General features: G+C 40.9%; 1 protein-coding gene and 1 long non-coding RNA gene across 2 annotated transcripts in view; one reads left to right on the top strand and one right to left on the bottom strand.

The window, feature by feature from the left end:
* Nucleotides 1–2154, top strand: part of LOC131383229 (uncharacterized) — a 38500-nt gene extending 36346 nt beyond the window's left edge. Inside the window, exon 2 of the long non-coding RNA XR_009213095.1 lies at nt 1901–2154. This is a non-coding gene — a long non-coding RNA (uncharacterized LOC131383229). The remainder of the gene's footprint in view (nt 1–1900) is intronic.
* OSBPL11 (oxysterol binding protein like 11) overlaps nt 1–22598 on the bottom strand; it is a 187775-nt gene that overhangs the window by 106475 nt on the left and 58702 nt on the right. The window lies entirely within an intron of this gene.

The following is a 22598-nucleotide window of genomic DNA, read 5'->3' as shown; positions in this document are numbered from 1 at the left end:
AATCGCTTGAACCTGGGAGGCAGAGGTTGTGGTGAGCCAAGATTGCACCATTGCACTCCAGCCTGGGCGACAGAGTGAGACTCCATCTCAAAACAAAAAAAACAAAACAAACACCCTAAAACAAAACAAAACAAAACAAAAATTATCCAGGTGTAGTGGCTTGTGCCTGTAGTCCCAGCTACTTGGGAGGCTGAGGCAGGAGGATCACTTGAGCCCAGGAGCTGGAGGCTACAATGAGCTATGATCATGCCACTGCACTTCAGCCTGGGAAATACAGCAAGACCCCATCTCTGAAAATAAATAAATAAATAAACATTTATTGAGCCTCTAGTATGTGCCAGGTACTGGAATAAGCACTAGAAATAATGAAATGTATAAGAAGTAGCCCTGTACTCAAAGGCTCATGGTCTAAAGACAAACATGGACCACTAAGCAGATTTCATAATTTGATTTGGTAAATGAGAGATAATTGTAAGGAAAAACATCGTGGGTGCTCAGATAGTGGAATCTGACCAGCCCAGGAGTGAGGAGGCTCCCAGAGGACATGACTCCCTAAATGAATCTTGGGTGATGAGTAAGCATTAAGCTGCTCAAAAATGTTTGGACAAGGGTAGGGGCATGTGTCCCGGGCACGGGGAGGGAACAGCACAAGCAGAGGCTTGGAGATGAGAAGCAGCATCACGAAGGTGGGGCGTGGAGGCTCATATCTGTAATCCCAGCATTCTGGGAAGCTGAGGCAGGAGGATTGCTTGAGCTCAGGAGTTCAAGACCAGAATGGGTAACATGGTGAAACCCCGTCTCTACTAAAAAGACAAAAATTAGCTGGGCATGCTGGTGCACGCCTGTAGTCCCAGCTACTCAGGAGGCTAAAGTGGGAGGATTCTGGGAGCCAGGGAGGTTGCAGTGAACCGAGATTGTGCCACTACACTTCAGTTGGGTGACAGAGCAAGATCCTGTCTCAAAAATAAAAAATAAAAATAAATAAAGCAGCATTGTGAGTGTAGGTCCACGAACAGTCTGGAGTCATTGGAACACAAAATCAGTACAGGCATGGAGTCGAGGCAGATGTGGTAGTCAGGAGCTAGATCGTGGCAGTCCTTGTGATCGTGCTTTTCCTAAGACCCACACTCTTCCCCTTGAAGCCTGTGCTCTATGAGGAAAAGAATCACTGATGACAATCTAAGGATTACAGGGGACAGTTATCCTTAGGTGAAAGTTAAAAACAGCTAATCTTCTGGGGGTTGGGAGAGGAAGACATGTTGCAATTCAGAGAATCATTTTTCCTCTGGTAGGCCCCTGGGCCATCTCCTAGTGGACCAAGTATCTACCTAGGTAAGGATTTGAAAAGCTGGAACAATATCGACAGTGTGTATTCATTGGTGATTCCTCTGAAGCCCACATCCTCCATGGAATGGCTGCAGTGACCTCTAGAACAGTGTTTCCTAAGTGACCATAGTGCCATTGAATCAGCTGCACTAGACTAACAACTTCAGTTATGAAGCCACCTTTGCAAAGTTTATGACCATAGAAGATGCCTGGCATGGCTGACTCCATCTTGCTTCTAGCCTCACAGGCTGGCTGTCCTCTCTCATTCCTGGGCATAGGCCAAGCTAACCTTTGGAGGAATTTAGTTTACAGTTTAACTTGGAAGCAATGATAATAGTAGTCCCTCCTTAAAACAGACCCCCTCCTTGTTCAGGGACTGAAACCACTTTTGTGAGACTGAAGAAAGGCTACAAGATTAGGATTATGCGAGGGGCCTGAATTTTGCTAAAATGTAGGCATAGTTAACCTGCAATCAGCCATTATTCTCTGGTTTGCCTTTCTATAATGCCTTACTGCTCAAGAGTTATGTGGCCAGAGGTCAAAAGATTTGTTACTTCCCCAATTGCTCTTGTAGATGACATCATGATTGTAGAACCTACGATCAGTCTTTTAAGATGACTTCTGCTTTCCGGCAACTGACGGACTCCACCCAGCCTCGTGACTCCTGACCCTGCTCAGAGGCTGACTCAGCGCAGAAGGACTGCTTTCCACACCCTGTGATTTGATCCCCAACCAATCAGCAGCACCTCTGCCCCGATTATCCATAAAAGCCCTGACCTCTGAGTTCCTGGGGAGACTGATTTTAGTAATAAACTCCCATTTACAACATGGGTAGCCTGTGTTAATTAAACTCATTTTTTTTTTTTTTTTTACTTTTCCCTCCCTCCCTCCCTCCCTTCCTTCCTTTTTTCTTTGTAGTTTCTTCTTGTTGTTTTTGAGACAGGCTGGAGTGCAGTGGCGCAATCGTAGCTCACTGCAACTAACTACTACCAGGCTGGAGTGATCCTCCTACTTCAGCCTCCCTAGTAGCTGGGACTACAGGTGCATGACACCACATTGACTGCAACCTCCGCCCTCCAGGTTCAAGCGATTCTCCTGCCTCAGCCTCCTGAGTAGCGGGATTACAGGCACGTGCCAGCACACCCAGCTAATTTTTTGTATTTTTAGTAGAGACGGGGTTTCGCCATGTTGGCCAGGCTGGCCTTGAACTCCTGACCTCAGGTGATGCGCCCGCCTTGGCCTCCCAAAGTGCTGGGATTACAGGCGTGAGCCACAGCTCCTGGCCTTTATTTATTTTAAGGCAAGCTCTAGAATGAGAAGGAATCCACTACAATTTACCTGTGAGATATTGGGCAGGTTACTTGACCTCTCTGACTGAACCTTAGCTCTTCATCTATCGAATGAGAAAAATACCACCTGCTTCATTGGATGACTGTGAGGAATGACTAGAAGCCAAGTGCCTGGCCAAAGCAGGCACTCAGCATGTACCAGTCTCCATCCCAATTTGTTGGTCCTTTCCTATGAGGATACTGACTGTGCAAACTTCTGGTAGGTTTAGTGAATTGGCCTAGTGGGGACAATAAGAACTCACAAATCAGCCAGGTGCAGTGGCTCACACCTGTAATCCCAGCAGTTTGGGAAGCCGAGGCAGGCGGATCACTTGAGCCTAGGAGTTTAAGACCAGCTTGGGTAATGTGGTGAAACCCCATTTCTATAAAAACCCAAAATACAAAATTAACCAGGTATGGTGGTGTGCGCCTGTAGTCCCCGCTATTTGGGAGGCTGAGGTGAGAGGATTGCTTGAGACTGGGAGGGTGAGGCCTCAGTGAGCTGTGTTTGCACCACTGCACTCTAGCCTGGGTGACAGAGCTCCAAAAAAAAAAAAAAAGGGAGGTGGGGAGGTGGGGAGGTGGTGGGTGGTGGGGGCTACATTACATCAGGGAACCACGAAACCACTGAGCCATTTCCCTAGATGCCTGCTGATTCTTGTCTCCTCCCTCCCCCTAACCTGATGGAATATAACTGGTGAACACTCCTGAGGCAGTGATGGTATGGTTCCAACCAGTTCAGAGTGGGGCTGTCTAGGTCACAAATCCCAATTCCTGGCTTGCGTAAGGTGTCCAGCTTGAGCCAATGAACGCCTTACAGCCATGGGAAATGAGGTACACGGTGCAGAAGTGGTTTCTGGGGCCCAGCCTAACATGAGCAAAGACACACTTCACTACAGTGTGTGACCGAGAACTCAAGACCAATCTAGACTGGACATCTATGTTGCACAAGGCAGGCCAGAATGACCAAACACAAGCAAATATAAGCAGAGACCTGAATCACGATGGAGAAGGAGAAACAAAACCCCTGGCTCATGGGTGGATTTAGAGAAAATGCAGGGCTTGGTGGGGATAAGGAAGAGGGGGCAGAGAGAATTCCTGAGTGTGGTAGCTAATGGTTGAGGAGCTTGGTGGAGAAAGGGGAAAGGGGAGAGGGAGGGCAGCCGGGGCCACTGCCTCGCTCCCTAGAATAGAACTTATTCCTCCTCCATGGCATCCTATGATCCCTTTCCCTCCCTGCATCCTGATTCTAAACGAGGTCCCTGTCTGCCATCCACTTCCTAATTAAAGAAAAGCATTTTATGTATGTATGTATGTATGTATTTTAGGCAGAGTCTTTCTTTGTCACCCAGGCTGGAGTGCAGTGGCATGATCTTGGCTCACTGCAGCCTCTGCCCTCCGCCCCCGCCTCCCAGGGTCAAGCGATCCTCCCACCTCAGCCTCAGCCTCCCAATAGCTGGGATCACAGCTGTGCACCACCAGGCCTGGGTAATTCATTTTTTTATTTTTATTTTTAGTAGAGATGGGGCCTCACCATGTTTCCCAGGCTAAGATAAGTGTTTTAAAAATAAGTAAATAAATAGTGATGACACAGATCATAGTAAACATAGCTTCTCCTTACTAAGAGCCTAGTATCTCACAGCTGTTTGACACAGTTTATCTCTAATTCTCACAGCTTTGTGAGGCAAACATTGCTGTCCCCATTTGCTACACATGGATCAGTCTCAGCATGACACAGTCCATTGCCCCAAGCCACGCAGCTTCTGTGGACCCAGCACACAGTCAGACCCTGGTTCTCTGAGGGCTGCCGCCAATACTGCAGGGTGCTTTATAAAGATGATGAGAAACTGTGTTAGTTTCCTATTGCTGTTATAACAAAATACCCCAGCTTAGCGCTTAAAACAATGTAAAGGTACTAACAAAGCTCTGGCCAGGTGCAGTGGCTCATGCCTGTAATCCCAGCACTTTGGGAGTCTGAGGCAGGCAGATCACATGAGATCAGGAGTTCGAGACCAGCCTGGGCAACATGGCAAGACCCCAACTCTACTAAAAATACAAAAATTAGCCAGGTGTGGTGATGCACATCTGTAATCCCAGCTGCTCAGGAGGCTGAGGCAGGAGAATCACTTAAACCCGGGAGGTGAAAGTTGTAGTGAGCCGAGACTGAACCACTTGACTCCAGCCTGGGTGACAGAGCAAGACTCTATCTCAAAAAACAAAAGCAAAAACAAAAGCTTTGTTAAACTAATGAGTGAGGAATACCAAACTAAACTAAAAATCTTATCCTCTGCTTTCATTTGTTTTCATTTTCATTTTAGTTTTTGATTGCTGTATCCTAAAATATGATGGAACTGGGAAGGACCAGTTCCGTGGTTGAGCAACCTGCTTCTCCATTTGGTCCTGAATTTATTATTGTTATTATTAGTATTATTTTTAGACAGGGCCTTGCTCTGTAGCCCAGGCTGGAGTGCAGTGGCACGATCTCAGCTCACTGCAACTTCCGCCTCCCAGGCTCAAGCGATTCTCCTGCCTCAGCCTCCTGAGTAGCTGGGATTACAGGCATGTGCCACCATGCCCAGCTAATTTTTGCATTTTGGGTAGAGACAGGTTTTTACCATGTTGGCCAGGCTGGTCTCGAACTCCTGACCTCGAGTGATCCACCTGCCTCGGCCTCCCAAAGTGCTGGGATTAGAGGAGTAAGCCACCGTGCCTGGCCTGGTCCTGAATTTAAAAAGGCACCACCCTTGACACTAGAGTCTGCCATCTAAGGTTGAGTGGAACTCTAGGATGTAAATAAATTCTTAAAAGTACAGACTGAGGCTGGGTGTCATGGCTCACGCTGTCTCAAAAAGAAATAAAATGAAAAATTTAAAAAAAAATGTGCAGGCTGACTAACCTACAGTGGTGAGGCTTCCAAAACTTTAAGTTAAAAATAAACTGCAAACTACCTAGTTAAAAATGGGCAAAGGACTTGAATAGATATTTTCTAAAGAAGATTAAACAAATGACCAATAAACACATGAAAAGATGCTCAATTTCACTAGTCATTAGGGAAATACAAACCAAAATCCCAATAATCGGGAGGCCAAGGCAAGAGGATTGCTTGAGCCCATGAGTTAGAGACCAGCCTGGGCAACATGGTGAGACCCTATCGCTACAAAAAGTTAAAAAATTAGCTGGCGTGATGGCGCATGCCTGTGGTCTCAGCTACTCAGGAGGCTGATGAGGAAGGATTGCTTGATCCTGGGATGATCCTGGGAGGTCGATGCTTCAGCAAGCACTGCACTCCAGCCTGGGCAACAGAGTGAGACCCTGTCTCAGAAAAAAACAACAGCACACAATTAAGATATTATTTCACACCTACTAGTGCCGAGACCAGCTCAGTCAGGGAGACCCTAAACCAGGGGCACTAGAGGAATTAAAGACACACACACAGAAATATAGAGGTGTGAAGTGGAAAATCAGGGGTCTCACAGCCTTAGCAGCAAACCAGTCATTAGCATTGTTTCTATAGATATTAAATTAACTAAAAGTATCCTTTATGGGAAACGAAGGCATGGGTCAAATTAAAGGATAGGTTGGGCTAGTTAACTGCAACAGGAACATGCCCTTAAGGCATAAATCACTCATGCTATTGTTTGTGGCTTAAGAATGCCTTTAAGCAGTTTTCTGCCCTGGGTGGGCCAGGTGTTCCTTACCCTCATTCCCCTTCCAGCTTGGGCATTAGGGCCATTATGAACATGTCACAGTGCTGCAGAGATTTTGTTTATGGCCAGTTTTGGGGCCAGTTTAAGGCCAGATTTTGGGGGGCTTGCTCCCAACATACTAGGATGTTATAATTAAAAAATAAAAATAAGGCCAGGTGTGATGGCTCATGCTTGTGATCCCAGCACTTTGGGAGGCCGAGGCAGGTGGATCACCTGAGGTAAGGTGTTCAAGACCAGCTCGGCAAACATGACAAAACCCTGTCTCTACTAAAAATACAAAAATTAGCTGGGCGTGGTGGTGCACACCAGTAGTCCCAGCTACTCAGGAGGCTGAGGCAGGAGAACTGCTTGAACCAGGGTGATGGAGGTTGCAGTGAGCCAAGATCACACCAGTGCACTCCAGCTTGAGCAACAGGGCGAGACTCCATCTCAAAAACAAAAAACAAAGCATAAAAAATAAAAATATGTGTTGGTGAGGATGTGAAGACATTGGAACCCTCGTACATGGTTGGTGGGAATGTAAAATAGTGCGGTCACTGTGGAAAACAGTTTGGTGGTTTCTCAAAAAGTTAAACATATAGAATGTCTATCCTGCCCAAAGCAATCTGCTGATTCAATGCTATTCCTATCAAATTACCAATGTCATTTTTCATAGAATCAGAAAAAAAATTCTAAAATTCATGTGGAACAATAAAAGAGCCTGAATAGCCAAGGCAATCCTAAGCAAAACTAATGGAACAGAATAGAGACCCCTGGAATAAAGTTGCACACCTACAACCAACTGATGTACAAAGTCAACACCAATAAACAATGGGAAAGGATACCTTTTTCAATAAATGGTGCTGGGAAAACTGGCTAGCCACGTGCTGAATGAAACTGGACCCCAACCTCTCACTATGTACACAAATTATCTCAAGATGGATTAAAAACTTAACTGTAAGACTTAAAAGTAAAAATCCTAAAAGAAAACCTAGGAAATACTCTTCTAGACATTGGCCTAGGCAAATAATTTATGACTAAGTCCTCAAAAGCAAATGCAACAAAACCAAAAATTGACAGTTGGAACCTAAGTAAACTAAAGAGCTTCTGCACAGCAAAATAAACAATCAACAGAGTAAACAGATAACCTACAGAATGGAAGAAACCATTTGCAAACTATGCATTCAGCAAAAGACTAATATCCAGAATCTATAAGGAACTTAAATCAACAAGAAAAAAAAAACCATTAAAAAGTAGGCAAAAAACATGAATAGACACTTCCCAAAAGAACACATACAAGTGGCTAGTAAAGTGTTCCAGCCTGGTCAACATAACAAAACCTTGTCTCTACTAAAATACAAAAAAGTAGCTAGGCGTGGTGGCACACTCCTGTGATCCCAGCAACGTGGGAGGCTGAGGTGGGAGGATCACTTGAACCTGGGAGGCGGAGGTTGCAGTGAGCCTAGAATGTCCCACTGCACTCCAGCCTGGGAGACAGAGCAAGACTCCGTCTCAAAACAAAAAAAAGTTCAACAAGCATAATAAATGTTCAGATCACTAATCATCAGTGAGATGCAAATCAAAGCTACAATGAGATACCATCTCATTTCTGTCAGAATGGCTATTATTTAGTGGGAATGTAAATTAGTACAGCCCTTATGGAAAGCAGTCTGGATATTTCTCAAATAACTAAAAAAAATTTACCATTTGACTCAGCAACCCCATTACTGTGTATATACTCAAAGGAAAATAAATCATTCTACCAAAAAATATCGCACTCATATGTTTATTGCAGCACTATTCATAATAGCAAAGACATGGAGTCAGGCTGGGCACAGTGGCTCACATCTGTAATCCTAACACTTTGGGAGGTCAAAGCAGGTGGATCGCTTGAACTCAGGACTTTGAGACCAGCCTAGGCAACACAGCAAAACCCCATCTCTACAAAATATACAAAAATTAGCCAGGTGTGGTGGTGCAAGCCTGTAATCCCAGCTACTAGGGAGGCTGAGGTGGGAGAATTGCTTGAACCCAGAACGCAGAGGTTGCGGTAAGCCAATGGGCTCAGAAATGTCACTTCACAGATTCTACAAAAAGAGTGTTTGGAACCTGGTGAATCAAAACATGAGTTCCATTCTGTGATATTAAACAGCAAATCCTAAAACATTTTCACAGATAGTTTGTTTCTTATTTTTAGGGCTGGATATTCATTTTTTCCTAATAGGTCCCATTCAGCTCAGTAATGTCACTTGGCAGAATCTACAAACAGTGTTTGCAACCTGATGAATTTAAACACAGGTTCCAATCTGGGATATGGAACAGCGTATCATAAAGCATATTTACATATAGCTTGTTTCTAGCTAATAGGGCTGGATATTCATTTTTTCCTAATTGTCCTCAATGGGTTTAGAAATGTCACTTTGTAGATTTTACAAAAAAATTGTTCGGAACCTGGTGAATCAAAACACAGCTTCCAATCTGTAATACGAAACAGCAAATTACAAAGCATTTTCACAGATTGTTTGTTTCTTGTTTTTAGGGCTGAATATTAGCTTTTTCCTAACAGGTTGCAATTCGCTCAGTAATGTCACTTCATAGAATTTGCAAAAAGAGTTTTTGGCACCTGGTGAATTTAAACACAGGTTCCAATCTTAGATGTGGAACAGCACATCACAAAACATATTCACAGATAGCTTGTTTCTAATTATTAGAGCTGAACACTCATTTTTCCCTATGGGCCTCAATGAACTCAGAAATTTCACTTTGTAGATTCTACTAAAAGAGTGTTTGGAACCTGATCTATCAAAATGAAAGTTCTATTTTGTGATATGAAACAGCACATCACAAAGTGTTTTCACAGATTGCTTTTTTCTAGTTTTTAGGGCTCGATATTTGTATGTTCCTGTAAAGACTCAATGGGTATAAAAATGTCCCTTCAGGGATTCAAAATCAGTGCTTCAGGCCTACTGAATAAAAACATAGGTTCCATTCTGTAATATAAAACAGCATATCACAAAGCATTTTCACAGATAGCTTGTTTCTAGGGCTGTATATTTGTTTTTTCTTAATAGGCCTCAATGGGGCTCAGAAATATCATTTTGCAGATTCCACAAAAAGAATGTTTGAAATGTGGTGAATCAAAACATAGGTTCCATTCAGTGACATAAAACAGCACATCTCAAAGTGTTTTCACTGATAGCTTGTTTCTAGTTTTTAGGGCTGGATATTTTTATGTTCCTATAAGGCCTCAATGGGCTCAGAAATGTCACTTCATAGATTCTATAAAAAGGAAGTGTGGGCCGGGCGCGGTGGCTCACGCTTGTAATCCCAGCACTTTGGGAGGCCGAGGCAGGCGGATCACGAGGTCAGGAGATCGAGACCACAGTGAAACCCCGTCTCTACTAAAAATACAAAAAATTAGCCGGGCGTGGTGGCGGGCACCTGTAGTCCCAGCTACTCGGAGAGGCTGAGGCAGGAGAATGGCGTGAACCCGGGAGGCGGAGCTTGCAGTGAGCCGAGATTGCGCCACTGCACTCCAGCCTGGGCGACAGAGCGAGACTCCGTCTCAAAAAAAAAAAAAAAAAAAAAAAGGAAGTGTGGAACATGGTGAATCAAAAGACAACATCCATTCTGTGATATGAAACAGCACATCATGAAGTGTTTTCACAGAGAGCTTGTTTCTGGTTTTTAGGGCTGGATATTCATTTTTTCCTAATAGGCCTCAATGGGCTAAGAAATGCCATTTCATATATTCTACAAAAAGAGTGTTTGGAACCTGGTGATTCAAAACACAGGTTCCATTCTGTGATAAGAACAACACATCACAAACCTTTTTCACAGATAGCTTGATTCTACTCCTTAGGGCTGGACATTTGCATGTTCCTATAAGACCTCAATGGGCTCAGAGAGGTCACTTCATAGACTCTACAAAAAGAGTTTTTGGAACCTGGTGGATCAAGATACAGTTTTCCTACTGTGATATGAAACAGAAAATCAAAAAGCATTTTCAGATAGTTTTGTTCTTGTTTTTAGGGCTGGATATTTGTTCTTTCCTAATAGGTCTCTATCAGCTCAAAAATGTCATTTATTAGATTCTGCAAAAAAAGTGGGATCTGGTAAATGAAAACACAGGTTTCATTTGTGACATGGAGCAACACATCACAAAGCATTTTCACAGATAGCTTTTTTCTAGTTTTTAGTACTGGATATTTGTTTGTTTGTGTAAAGCCTCAATATGCTCAGAAATGTCACTTCTAAGATTCCACAAAAAGAGTGTTTGGAACATGGTGAATCAAAATGCATGTTTCATTCTGCGATATGAAATAGCAAATCACAAAGCATTTTCCCAGATAGCTAGTATCTACTTCTTAGGGCTTGATAAGGACTCAATGGGCTCAGAAATGTCACTTGGTAGATTCTACAAAAAGAGTGTTTGGAATCTGGTGAATCAAAACACAGGTTCCATTCTGTAATAGGAAACAGCACATCAGGAATCGTTTTCACTGATAGCTTGTTTCTACTTTTTAGGACTGGATATTTCTTTTTTCTTTATAGGCCTCAATGGGCTCAGAAATGTCACTCTATCGATTCTACAATAAGAGTGTTTGGAATCTGGTGAATAAAAACACAGGTTCCATTCTGTGATACTAAGGAGCACATCAGAAAGTGGTTTCACAAATAGCTTGTTTCTTGTTTTTAGGGCTGGATATTAGTTGTTTCCTAATAGGCCCCAATTGGCTCAGTAATAGCACTTCATAGACTCTGCAAAAAGAGTGTTTGGAACCTGGTGAATTTAAACACAGGTTGCAATCTTAGATGTGGAACAGCACATCACAAAACATATTCACAGAGAGCTTGTTTCTAGTTATTAGGGCTGGATATTCATTTTTCCTAATAGGACTCAATGGACTCAGAAATGTCACTTTGTAGATTCTACAAAAGACTGTTTGGAACCTGGTGAATCGAAACACAGCTTCCATTCTGTGATATGAGACAGCACCTCACAAATCATTTTCTCTGCTAGCTTGTTTTTAGTTGTTAGGGCTAGATATTAATTTCTTAATACACCTCAATGGGCTCAGAAATGTCACTTTGTAGATTCTACAAAAAGAGTGTTTGGAACCTGGTGAATCAAAACACAGGTTCCATTCTGTGATATGAAACAGCTTATAACAAAGCATTTTCACTTATAGCTTGTTTATAGCTTTTAGGGCTCAATAATCATATGTTTCTGTAAGGCCTCAATGAGCTTAAGAATGTCACTTCATAGATTTATCAGAAAGAGTGCACAAACCTGGTAAATCAAAACATAAATTCCATTCTTTGATATTAAACAGCACATCACAAAGTGTTTTGACAGATAGATTGGTTCTAGTTTTCAGGGCTGGTTATTTCACTGTTCTCATAGAACCTCAACATGCTCAGAAATGTCACTTTGTAGGTTCCACATAAAGAGTGTTTGGAACTCGGTGAATTGAAAAACAGGTTCCATCTGTGATATGAAACAGCACATCACAACTGATTTTCTTGCCAGCTCTGAGAATGAAAAACAAGCTAGGCAAGAAAACAATCAGAGATGGATATTCATTTCTTTTTAATAGGCCTCAAAGAGCTCAGAAATACCACTTTGTAGATTCTACAGAAAAAGTGTTTGGAACCTGGTGAATCAAAACACATGTTCCCTTCAGTGATACAAAACAGCACTTCACAAAGTGTTTTCACAGACAGCTTGTTTCTAATTTTTAGGGCTGGATATTCATATGTTTTTTTAAGGTCTCAATGGGCTTAGAAATGTCACGTCAGAGATTCTTCAAACAGAGTGCTTCAAATCTGGTGAATCAAAACACAGTTTCCATTCTGTAATATAAAACAGCACATCACAAAAGATTTTCACAGTTAGCCTGTTTCTAGTTTTTAGGACTGGATATTCAATTTTTTCTTTATAGGCCTCAACGGGCTCTGAAATATCACTTAGTATATTCTACAAAAAGTGAGTTTGGAACCTGGTGAATCAAAACACACGTTCAACTTTGTGATATAAAACAGCACATTGCAAAGCATTTTCACAGACAGTTTGTTTCTACTTTTTAAGGCTGAGTATTCACTTTTTCCTATCTAGCCTCAATAAGCTCAGTAATGTTACTTTAGAGATTCTACAAAAAGCATGTTTGGAACCTGATGAATCCAAACACAGGTTCCATTCTTTGATATAAATAAGTACATCACAAAGCTTTTTCACAGGTAGCTTGTTTCTAGTTCTTAGGGTTGTATATTCATATATATATATTTTTTAATTATACTTTAAGTTCTAGGGTACATGTGCACAACGTGCAGGATTGTTACAGGCATTAATGAGATGAAAAATGTCACTTCATAAATTCTACAAAAAGAGTGTTTGGAACCTGGTGAACCAAAACACAGGTTCTATTCTGCAATATGAAACAGCAAATCACAAAGCGTTTTCACTGATAGCTTTTTTCTAGTTTTTAGGACTGGATATACATACATACATATATATATATATATATATATATATATACGTTTATATATTTTTTGAGACAGGGTCTTGCACTGTCACCCGGGCTGGAGTGCAGTGGCGCCATCTGGGCTCGCTGCAAACTCCGCCTCCTGGGTTCACGCCATTCTCCTGCCTCAGCCTCCTGAGTAGTTGGGACTACAGGCGCCCACCACCATGCCCAGCTAATTTTTTGTATTTTTAGTAGAGATGGGGTTTCACCGTGTTAGCCAGGATGGTCTCGATCACCTGGATATATATATTTTTTAATAGGCCTCAATGGGCTCAGAAATATCACTTTGTATATTCTACAAGAAGAGTGTTTGTAACCAGGTGTAGTGAACCAAAACACAGGTTCCATCCTGTAATATTGAAAAGCACATCACAAAGCATTTTCACAGATAGCTTGTTTCTACTTTTTAGGGCTGGATATTCATTTGTTCCTAATAGGCCTCAATTGGCTCAGAAATGTCACTTTGTACATTCTACAAAAAGAGTGTTTGGGACCTGGTGAATCAAAACACAGTTTCCATTCTGTTATAATAGAAAGTGCATCACAAAGGATTTTCTTTTCTTTTTCTTTTTATTTTTGAGATGGAATTTCACTCTTGTCACCCAGGCTGGAGTGCAATGGTGTGGTCTTGGCTCACTGCAACCGCCACCTCCCTGATTCAAGCAATTCTCCTGCCTTAGCCTCCCAAGTAGCTGGAATTACAAGCATGCACCACCACACCTGGCTAATTTTTTAATATATTTTTTAGTAGAGACAGGGTTTCACCAAGTTCGCCAGGGTGGTCTCGAACGCCTGACTTCAGGTGATCCACCCACCTCAGCCTCCCAAAGTGCTGCAATTACAGGCATGAGCCACTGTGCCCATCCTTGCAAAGGATTTTCAAAGGCAGTTTGTTTCTAGTTTTAGGGTTTTTTATATATACATATATATATATTTATTTTATTTTATTTTATTTTATTTGAGACTGAGTCTTGCTATATCACCCAGGTTGGAGTACAGTGGTGTGATCTTGGCTCGCTGCAACCTCTGCCTCCTGGGTTCAAGCAATTCTCTTGCCTCAGCCTCCTGAGGAGCTGGGATTACAGTTGCCTGCCACCACACTTGGCTAATTGTATTTTTTATAGAGATGGGGTTTCACCATGATGGCCAGGCTGGTCTGAAACTCCTGACCTCAAGCGATCCGCCCGCCTCAGCCTCCCAAAGTGCTGGGATTACAGGCATGAGCCACTGTGCCCGGCCCCATATTTTCTTAATAGGCCTCAATGAGATAAGAAATGTCACTTTGTAGATTCTACAGAAAGAGTTTTTGGAATCTGGGGACTCACAACACAGGTTCCATTCTGCGACATGAAAAAGTCGCACATAAAAAAGTTTTTTCACTGATATCTTGTTTTTAGTTTTTAAGACTGGATATTTGTTATTTCCTAATAGTCCTCAATGGGCTCAGAAATGTCAGTTCGTAGATTCTACATAAAGAATGTTTGGAACTCAGTGAATTGAAACACAGGTTCCATTCTGTGATATGAAATAACACATCACAAATCGTTTTCCTTGATAGCTTATTTTTAGTTTTCAGGGTTGGATATTCATTTCTTTTTAATAGGCCTCAATGGGCCCAGAAATGTCACTTCATAGATTCTACAAAAATTAGCTGGGCATGGTGGCACGCACCTGTAATCCCTGCTACTCAGGAGCTCAATAAGCTCAAAAAGAATCTAAGTCACTTCTTAGAATCTACAAATTAGTGTTTTGAACATGTTGAATCAAAACACAGGTTCTATTCTGTGATATAATCAGCACATCACTAAGCCTTTACACAGATAGCTTCTTTTTAGTTTTTAGTGATGGTTATTCATATGCTCCTCTAATGGCTCAATAATATCAGAAATTCACTTCTTAATCTTAAAAAAACTGTTTTGAACCTCTTGAATCAAAATCTAGGTTCCATTCTGTGATATAAAACAGCACATCACAAATCATTTTCACAGCTTGTTTTTAGTTTTTGGGGCTGGATATTTGCATGTTTTTCTAATTAGTCAATAGGCTAAGAAATGTCACCTCATGAATTCTAAAAAATGTGTACTTGGAGGCTGTCTAATCAAATTATAGGTTCTATACTGTGATATGGAACAGTATATCACAAAGTGTTTTCACAGATAGCTTGTTTGTAAACTTTAGGGCTAGATATTCATATGTTCCTACAAAGGCGCAATAGGTTCAGAAATGTCACTTCTTATATTCTAAAAAAAATTGTTTGGAACCTATTTAATCAAAACCAAAGATCAATCTTGTATTATGAAACTGCACATTCCAAAGCTTTTTCTCAAATAGCTTGTTTCTAAGTTTTTAGGGCAGTATATTCAAATGTTCCTATAAGGGCTCAATAGGCTAAGAAATGTCACTTATTAGATTCTGCAAAAAGAGTGATTGGAACTTGTTTAATGAAAACCCAGGTTCAGTCCCAAAATATAAAACAGCACATCACAAAGCTCTTTCACACATAGCTTCTTTTTACTTGTTAGGGTTGGATATTTGTATGTTCCTCTAAAAGCTCAATGGGCTCTGAAATGTCATTTCTTAGATTCTATAGAACACGTGTTTAGAATCTGTTCCATCAAAACACTGATTCCACTCAGTGATAGAAAACAGCACGTCACAAACCATATTCACCACAGCCTGTTTATAATTTTAAAACTGCATATTCATATTTCTATACAGGCCTCAAAACTTCTGAAATGTTATTTTCTGGATTTTACAAAACATGTATCTGGATCATTTGTAATGACAACACAAGTTCCATTCAGTAATATAAAGTGGCACATCACAAAAGTTTTTCACAGATAGCTTGATTTTAGTTTTGAGGGCTGAATATGCATATGTTCCTATAAGGGCCCAATGTCCTCAGAAATCTCCCTTCTTAGATTCTACAAAACGAGTATTTGGTATATCTCCTAATGCTGTCCCCGCCCCCCCCCCCACCTAATGCTAAATGACGAGCTAATGGGTGCAGGAAATCAACATGGCACATGGATACATATGTAACAAACCTGCACATTGTGCACATGTACCCTAAAACCTAAAGTATAATAAAAAAAAACAAAAAAACAAACAAAAAAAACGAGTATTTGGAACTGGTTGAATCAAAACAAGGTTCCATTCAGTGATATAAAACAGCACATCACAATGCTCTTTCAAGGATAGCTTCTTTTTACTTTTTAGGGCTGGATATTCCTATCTTAATATAAGGGCTCAATGGGCTCAGAAATGTCATTTCTTGGATTCTACAGAACGTGTGTTTAGAACCTGTTGAATGATAATGCAGGTTCCACTCAGTGATAGGATACAACACATCACAAAGCATATTCACAAAGAGCTTGTTTGTAGTTTTTAGGACTGGATATTTGTATTTTCAAAATAGGTCTAAAGACCTCTGAAATGTCATTTTTTTTTGTTTCTACAAAACATGAGTTTGGATTTTTTGTAATGAAAACACAATATTCATTCAGTGATATAATACAGCATATCGTAAAGTTTTTTCACAGATTGCTGGTTTTTAGTTTTGAGGGATGAATGTTTGTATATTCCTATGAAAGTTCATTTGGTTCTGAAATGTCCCTTCTTAGATTGTACAGAGACTGTGTTTTTTTTTTTTTTTTTTAGGAGTCTCACTCTGTTGCCCAGGCTGGAGTGCAGTGGCACAATCTTGACTCACTGCAACCTCCACCTCCCAGGTTCAAGTGATTCTTCTGCCTTAGCCTCCGGAGTAGCTGGGACTACAGGCATATGCCATCATGCCTGGTTAATTTTTTTTTTTTATTTTTAGTAGAGAAGGGGTTTCACCATGGTGGCCAGGCTGGTCTCAAACTCCTGACCTCAGGTGATCCGCCTTCCTTGGCCTCCCAAATTGCTGGGATTACAGGTGTAAGCCATCGTGCCTGGCTGGAACTTGTTGAATCAAAACCCAGGTTCCATTCAGTGATATACAACAGCACATCACAAAGCTCTTTAACAGATAGCTTCTTTTTACTTTTTAGGGCTGGATATTTGTATGTTCCTTTAAGTGCTCAATGGGCTCAGAAATGCCATTTCTTTTCTTTTCTTTCTTTTTTTTTTTGAGATGGAATTTCACTCTTGTTGCCCAGGCTAGAGTGCAATGGCACGGTCTTGGCTCACTGCAACCTCTGCCTGCGGGTTCAAGCATTTCTCCCGCCTCAGCCTCCTGAGTAGCTGGAATTACAGGCACTCACCACCATGCCTGGCTAATTTTTTTGTAATTTTAGTAGAGATGGGGTTTACCATGTTGGCCAGGCTGGTCTCAAACTCCTAGCTTAGGTGATCTGCCTATTTCGGCCTCCCAAAGTGCTGGGATTACTGGTGTGAGCCACCACACCTGGCCAGTAATGTCATTTCTTAGATTCCACAGAACCTGTGTTTAGAACCTGTTGAATCAAAACACAGGTTCCACACAGTGATAGGAAACAAAACATAACAAACTATATTTGCACAGAGCTTGTTTGTAGTTCTTAGGGCTGAATATTTTTATTTTTTTATATCTGCCTAAAAACTTCTGAAATGTTATTTCTGGATTCTATAAAACATGACTTTGGATCCTTTGTAATGAAAATCATAAAAAGTGTGTTTGGGACCTATTGAATCAAAACACAGCTTCCATTGAGTGACATAAAACAGCACATCCAAAAGCTCTTTCACAGACAGCTTCTTTTTACTCTGTAGGCCTTGATATTGGTATGTTCCTGTAAGTGCTGAATGGGCTCAGAAATGTCTCTCTTTCGATTTCACAAAAAGTGTGTTTGGAAACTGTTGAATCAAAACACTGGTTCCACTCAGTGATAGAAAATGGCACATCACTAAGCATATTCGCACAGAGCCTGTTTGTAGTACTTAGGGCTGGATATTTGTATTTTCTTGAATAGGCCTAAAAACTTCTAAAATGTTATTTTTTGGATTATACAAAACTTCAGTTTGGATCTTTTGTAATGAAAATGCAAGTTTTATTCAGTGATATAAAACAGCAAATTGTGGGGGCACAGTGGCTCACGCCTGTAATCCCAGTACTTTGGGAGGCTGGGGCAGGCAGGCAGATCACTTGAAGTTAGGAGTTTGAGACCTGCCTGGCCAACATGGTGAAACCCTATCTCTACTAAAAATACAAAAATTAGCTGAGTGTGGTGGCATGTACCTGTAATCCCAGCTACTTGGGAGGCTGAGACAGGAGAATTGCTTGAGCCTGGGAAATAGAGGTTGCAGTGAGCTGAGATCATACCACTGCACTCCAGCCTGGATGACACAGCGAGACTCTGTCTCAAATAAATAAATAAATAAAATAAAAAATAAAAAAACATTAAATAACAAAGGATTTCACAGATTGCTTGTTTTTATTTTTGAGGGCTGGATATTTGTAATGGAATCACAAGTTCCATTCATTGATATAAAACAGAACATCACAAGGGGTTTTCACAGATAGCTTGTTTTTAGTTTTTAAGGCTGGACATTCTTATGTTCCTATAAGGGCTCAATGGGCTCAGAATTGTCCCTTCTTAGATTCTACAAATCTGTGTTTGGAACCTGTTGAATAAAAACATAGGTTCTATTCAGTAATATAAAACATCATATCACAAAACTCTTAAACAGATAACTTCTACTTTTTAGGGATGGATATTCATATATTCCCATAAGGGCTCAAAGGGCTCAGAAATGGCATTTCTTAGATTCTACAGAATGTGGGTTTAGAACCTGTTGAATCTAAACACAGGTTCCACTCAGCGATAAGAAACAGTGCATCACAAAGGATATTCACACAGAACTTGCTTGTAGTTCTTACAGCTTGATATTCATATTTTCCTATATTGGCCTAATAACCTCAGAAATGTCATTACTTGCATTCTACAAAACAGAAGTTTGGATCTTTTGTAATGAAAACACATGTTCCATTCAGTGATATAAAGCAGCATATCATAAAGGTTTTTCACAGATTGCTTGTTTTTAGTTTTGAGGGCTAAATATGTGTATGTTCCAATGAGGGCTCAATGGGCTCAGAAATGTCACTTCTGAGATTCCACAGAATGTGGGTTAAAAACCTGTTGAATCAAAACAGAGGTTCCAATCAGTCATAGGAAACAGCACATTGCAAAGCATGTTCGCACAGAGCTTGTTCGTAATTTTTAAGGCTGGATATTCGTATTTTCTATACAGGCCTAAAAACCTCTGAAATGTCATTTTCTGGATTCTAGAAAACATGTTTGGATCCTTTGTAATGAAAACACAGGCTGTATCCAGTGATATATGACAGCACATCACAAAGTTCTTTCACAGAGAAATTCTTTTTGCTTTTTAGGGCTGGATATTTGTAAGCTTCTACAAGAGCTCAATGGGCTCAGAAATGTCCCTTCTTAGATTCTGCAAAAAGTGTTTCTGGAACCTGTTGAATGAAACACATGTTCCATTCAGTGATATAAAACATAACATCACAAAGCTCTTTCACAGATAACTTCTTTTTAATATTTAGTGCTGGATATTTTTATGTTCTATAAGGGCTCAGAAATGTCATTTCATATATTCTACAGAACGTGTGTTTAGAACCTGTTGAATCAAAACATAGGCTCCACTCAGTGATAGAAAACAGCACATCACAAACCATATTCGCACAGAGCTTGTTTGGAGTACTTAGGACTGGATAAGCATATATTCACATATAGGTCTAAAGCGCTCTGAAATGTCATTTCTTGGATTCTACAAAACAAGCCTTTGGATCCTTTGTAACAAAAACACAAGATCTATTTGGTGATATAAAAAAGCACATCACAAGGGTTTTCACAGATGGCTTGTTTTTAGTTTTTAGGGCTGGACATTTGTATATTCCTTTAAGAGCTCAATGGGCTCAGGAATGTCTCTTCGCAGATAACACAAAAACTGTGTTTCAAACACGTTGATCAAAACACCCTTTCAATTCAGTGATATAAAACAGCACATCACAAAGCTCTTTCACAGATATCTTCCTTTTACTTTTTAGAGCTTGATATTCTATGTTCCTATAAGTGCTCAATGGGCTCAGAAATGTCACTTCTTAGATTTCAGAAAAAGTGTTTTTGGAACCTGTTCAATCAAAACACATGTTCCATTCAGTGATATAAAACACAGCATCACAAAGCTTTTTCACAGATAGCTTCTTTTTACTTTTTAGGGCTGGATATTTGTATGCCCCTATAATGGTGCAATGAGCTCAGAAATGTCATTTCTTAGATTCTATAGAACGTGTGTTTAGAACCTGTTGAAACAAAACACTGCTTCCACTCAGTGACAGGAAAGAGCACATCACAAAGCATATATTCACAGAGCTTGTTTATAACTCTTAGGCCTGGATATTAGTATTTTCTTTTTTTTTTGAGGCGGAGTCTTGCTCTGTCACTCAGGCTGGAGTGCAATGGCGCTATCTCGGCTCACTGCAAGCTCCACCTCCTGGGTTCATGCCATTCTCCTGATCAGCCTCCTGAGTAGCTGGGACTACAGGCGCCTGTCACCACGCCCAGCTAATTTTTTTGTATTTTTAGTAGAGATGGGGTTTCACCATATTAGCCAGGATGGTATCGATCTCCTGACCTTGTGATCCGCCCTCCTCAGCCTCCCAAAGTGCTGGGATTACAGGCACGAGCGACTGCGCCCGGCCCTAGCCTGGATATTCGTATTTTCTTAAATAGGTCTAGAATTCTCTGAAATGTCATTTTTCGGTTTCTACAAAACATGAGTTTGGATTCTTTGTAATGAAAACACAAGTTCCATTCAGTGATACGAAACACCACATCACAAAGTTTTCTTAAAGATTTCCTGTTTTTAATTTTGATGGCTAGATATTTGTATGTTCCTATATTGGCTCGATGGGCTCAGAAATGTCCTTTCTTAGACTCTATGAAAAGTGTGTTTGGAACCTTTTGAATCAAAATACAGGTGCTATTTAGTGATATAAACAGCATATTTCATAGCTGTTTCACAGAAACAGGGAAATAGGGAAAGGATTCCCTATTGAATAAATTGGGAAAGGACCCCCTATTCAATAAATTGTGCCAGGATAGTGGCTTGCGGTACACAGAGGATTGAAATTGGACCCCTTCCTTAAACCATGCACAAAAATCAACTCAAGATGGATTAAAGACCTAAATGTAAAACCTAACACTAAAAAACCTCTGGTAGATAACCCAGGAAATACCATTTTGGACATAGAAACTGGCAAAGATCTCATCATGAAAATGCCAAAAGCAATTGCAACAAAGGCAAAAATTGACAAATGGGACCTAATTAAACGAAAGAGCTTCTGCACAGCAAAAGAAACTATAATTTTTCAATGGTCTAATACCCAGAATTTACAAGGAACTTAAACAAATGGACAAGAAGAAAACAACAAAAAAAATACAAATGTTCCTAAATACAAAAATAAAGACAATAAAGATAATTAAACAAAACAATCTATAGACTCAGTGAAGATTTTGAAATGTTTTGTTTATTATATGGTGAGGTTTTTCAGATCTTTTAGCCAAATCATATGCCCTCATGTCTCCTACTCTTTTTGTTTCTGGCATAAAACTTTTTGATTTGAGCCAGAACAGTGAAGATGACAACACACATCAATCTGATGATAATTGGAGGTGAGGGAAGTTCACAGTCCATCGTGAAAAACTCTTTTAGATGAGAAGGGAAGACCATATACATAGTTATGTAAAAAAAATTCTTCATGAGGATTCATATACGCAATAGGGTAAGGGGAAAGCTTTACTTTGTACAAATGTAGATAGATTAAGTAACGATACACTAATACTTTGTAAAAGTGTGCTATTTACAAACAATGTTAGTGAACACAGTCTGCTAAGGTTTTATTCTCATATATTGTCATGCACAGCTAAATCCTTCAACTATGTGAATGTTAGGGCTTTTCACAAAAGCCTGCCTAATTCAAAGGAGCCTTTTCAAGTCCATTTACAACAAATTTAAAATCATATTTTCCCTGATATGACTCTGTTTTCCTTGCTTGTTTTTTTTAAAATGAAGAAATCTCTTATTTTGCAAATTGGACCCCAGGATGAAAATCGGTACCCGAAATGGCTGCATTTGGGCTTTGGGGAAAGTGCCACTCAGGTAACTGAGGACATGAGCGACCAGTGTGAGGGAGGCTGAGATTTGTCAGATGCCAAAATCAGGGGATGAGTGGTGGTGTCTATCAGACACAAACATGTTGCCAGAATCTTATCACCATCAGTCACATGATTTCACACATTTATGCAGGAACCATGCCTTTTGTTTTTGAGAGGAAGTCTCGTTCTGTCACCCAGACTGGAGTGCACTGGCACAATCTCGGCTCACTGCAGCCTCTGCCTCCCGGGTTCAAGCGATTCTCCTGCCTCAGCCTCCTGAGTAGCTGAGACTACAGGCGTGCGCCACTACATCCGGTTAATTTTTGTATTTTTCGTACAGATGGGGTTTCACCATGTTAGCCAGCATGGTCTCGATCTCCTGACCTCATGATCCGTCTGCCTTGGCCTCCCAAAGTGCTGGTGAGAGGTGACAGCATGCTGGCAGCCCTCGCTCGCTCTCCGTGCCTCCTCGGCCTCGCTGGCGCCCACTCTGTCCGCGCTCGAGGAGCTCTTTGGCCCGCCACTGCACTGTGGGCGCCCTCTTTGGGCTGGCCGAGGCCGAAGCCGGCTCCCTCTGCTTGCGGGTAGGTG

This window comes from Hylobates moloch, unplaced genomic scaffold, assembly GCF_009828535.3.
Source record: "Hylobates moloch isolate HMO894 unplaced genomic scaffold, HMol_V3 SCAFFOLD_4, whole genome shotgun sequence".
Lineage (NCBI taxonomy): Eukaryota > Metazoa > Chordata > Mammalia > Primates > Hylobatidae > Hylobates > Hylobates moloch.
The sequence above is the reverse complement of the archived record's forward strand: the minus strand, read 5'-3'. Positions and strand labels throughout refer to the sequence as shown.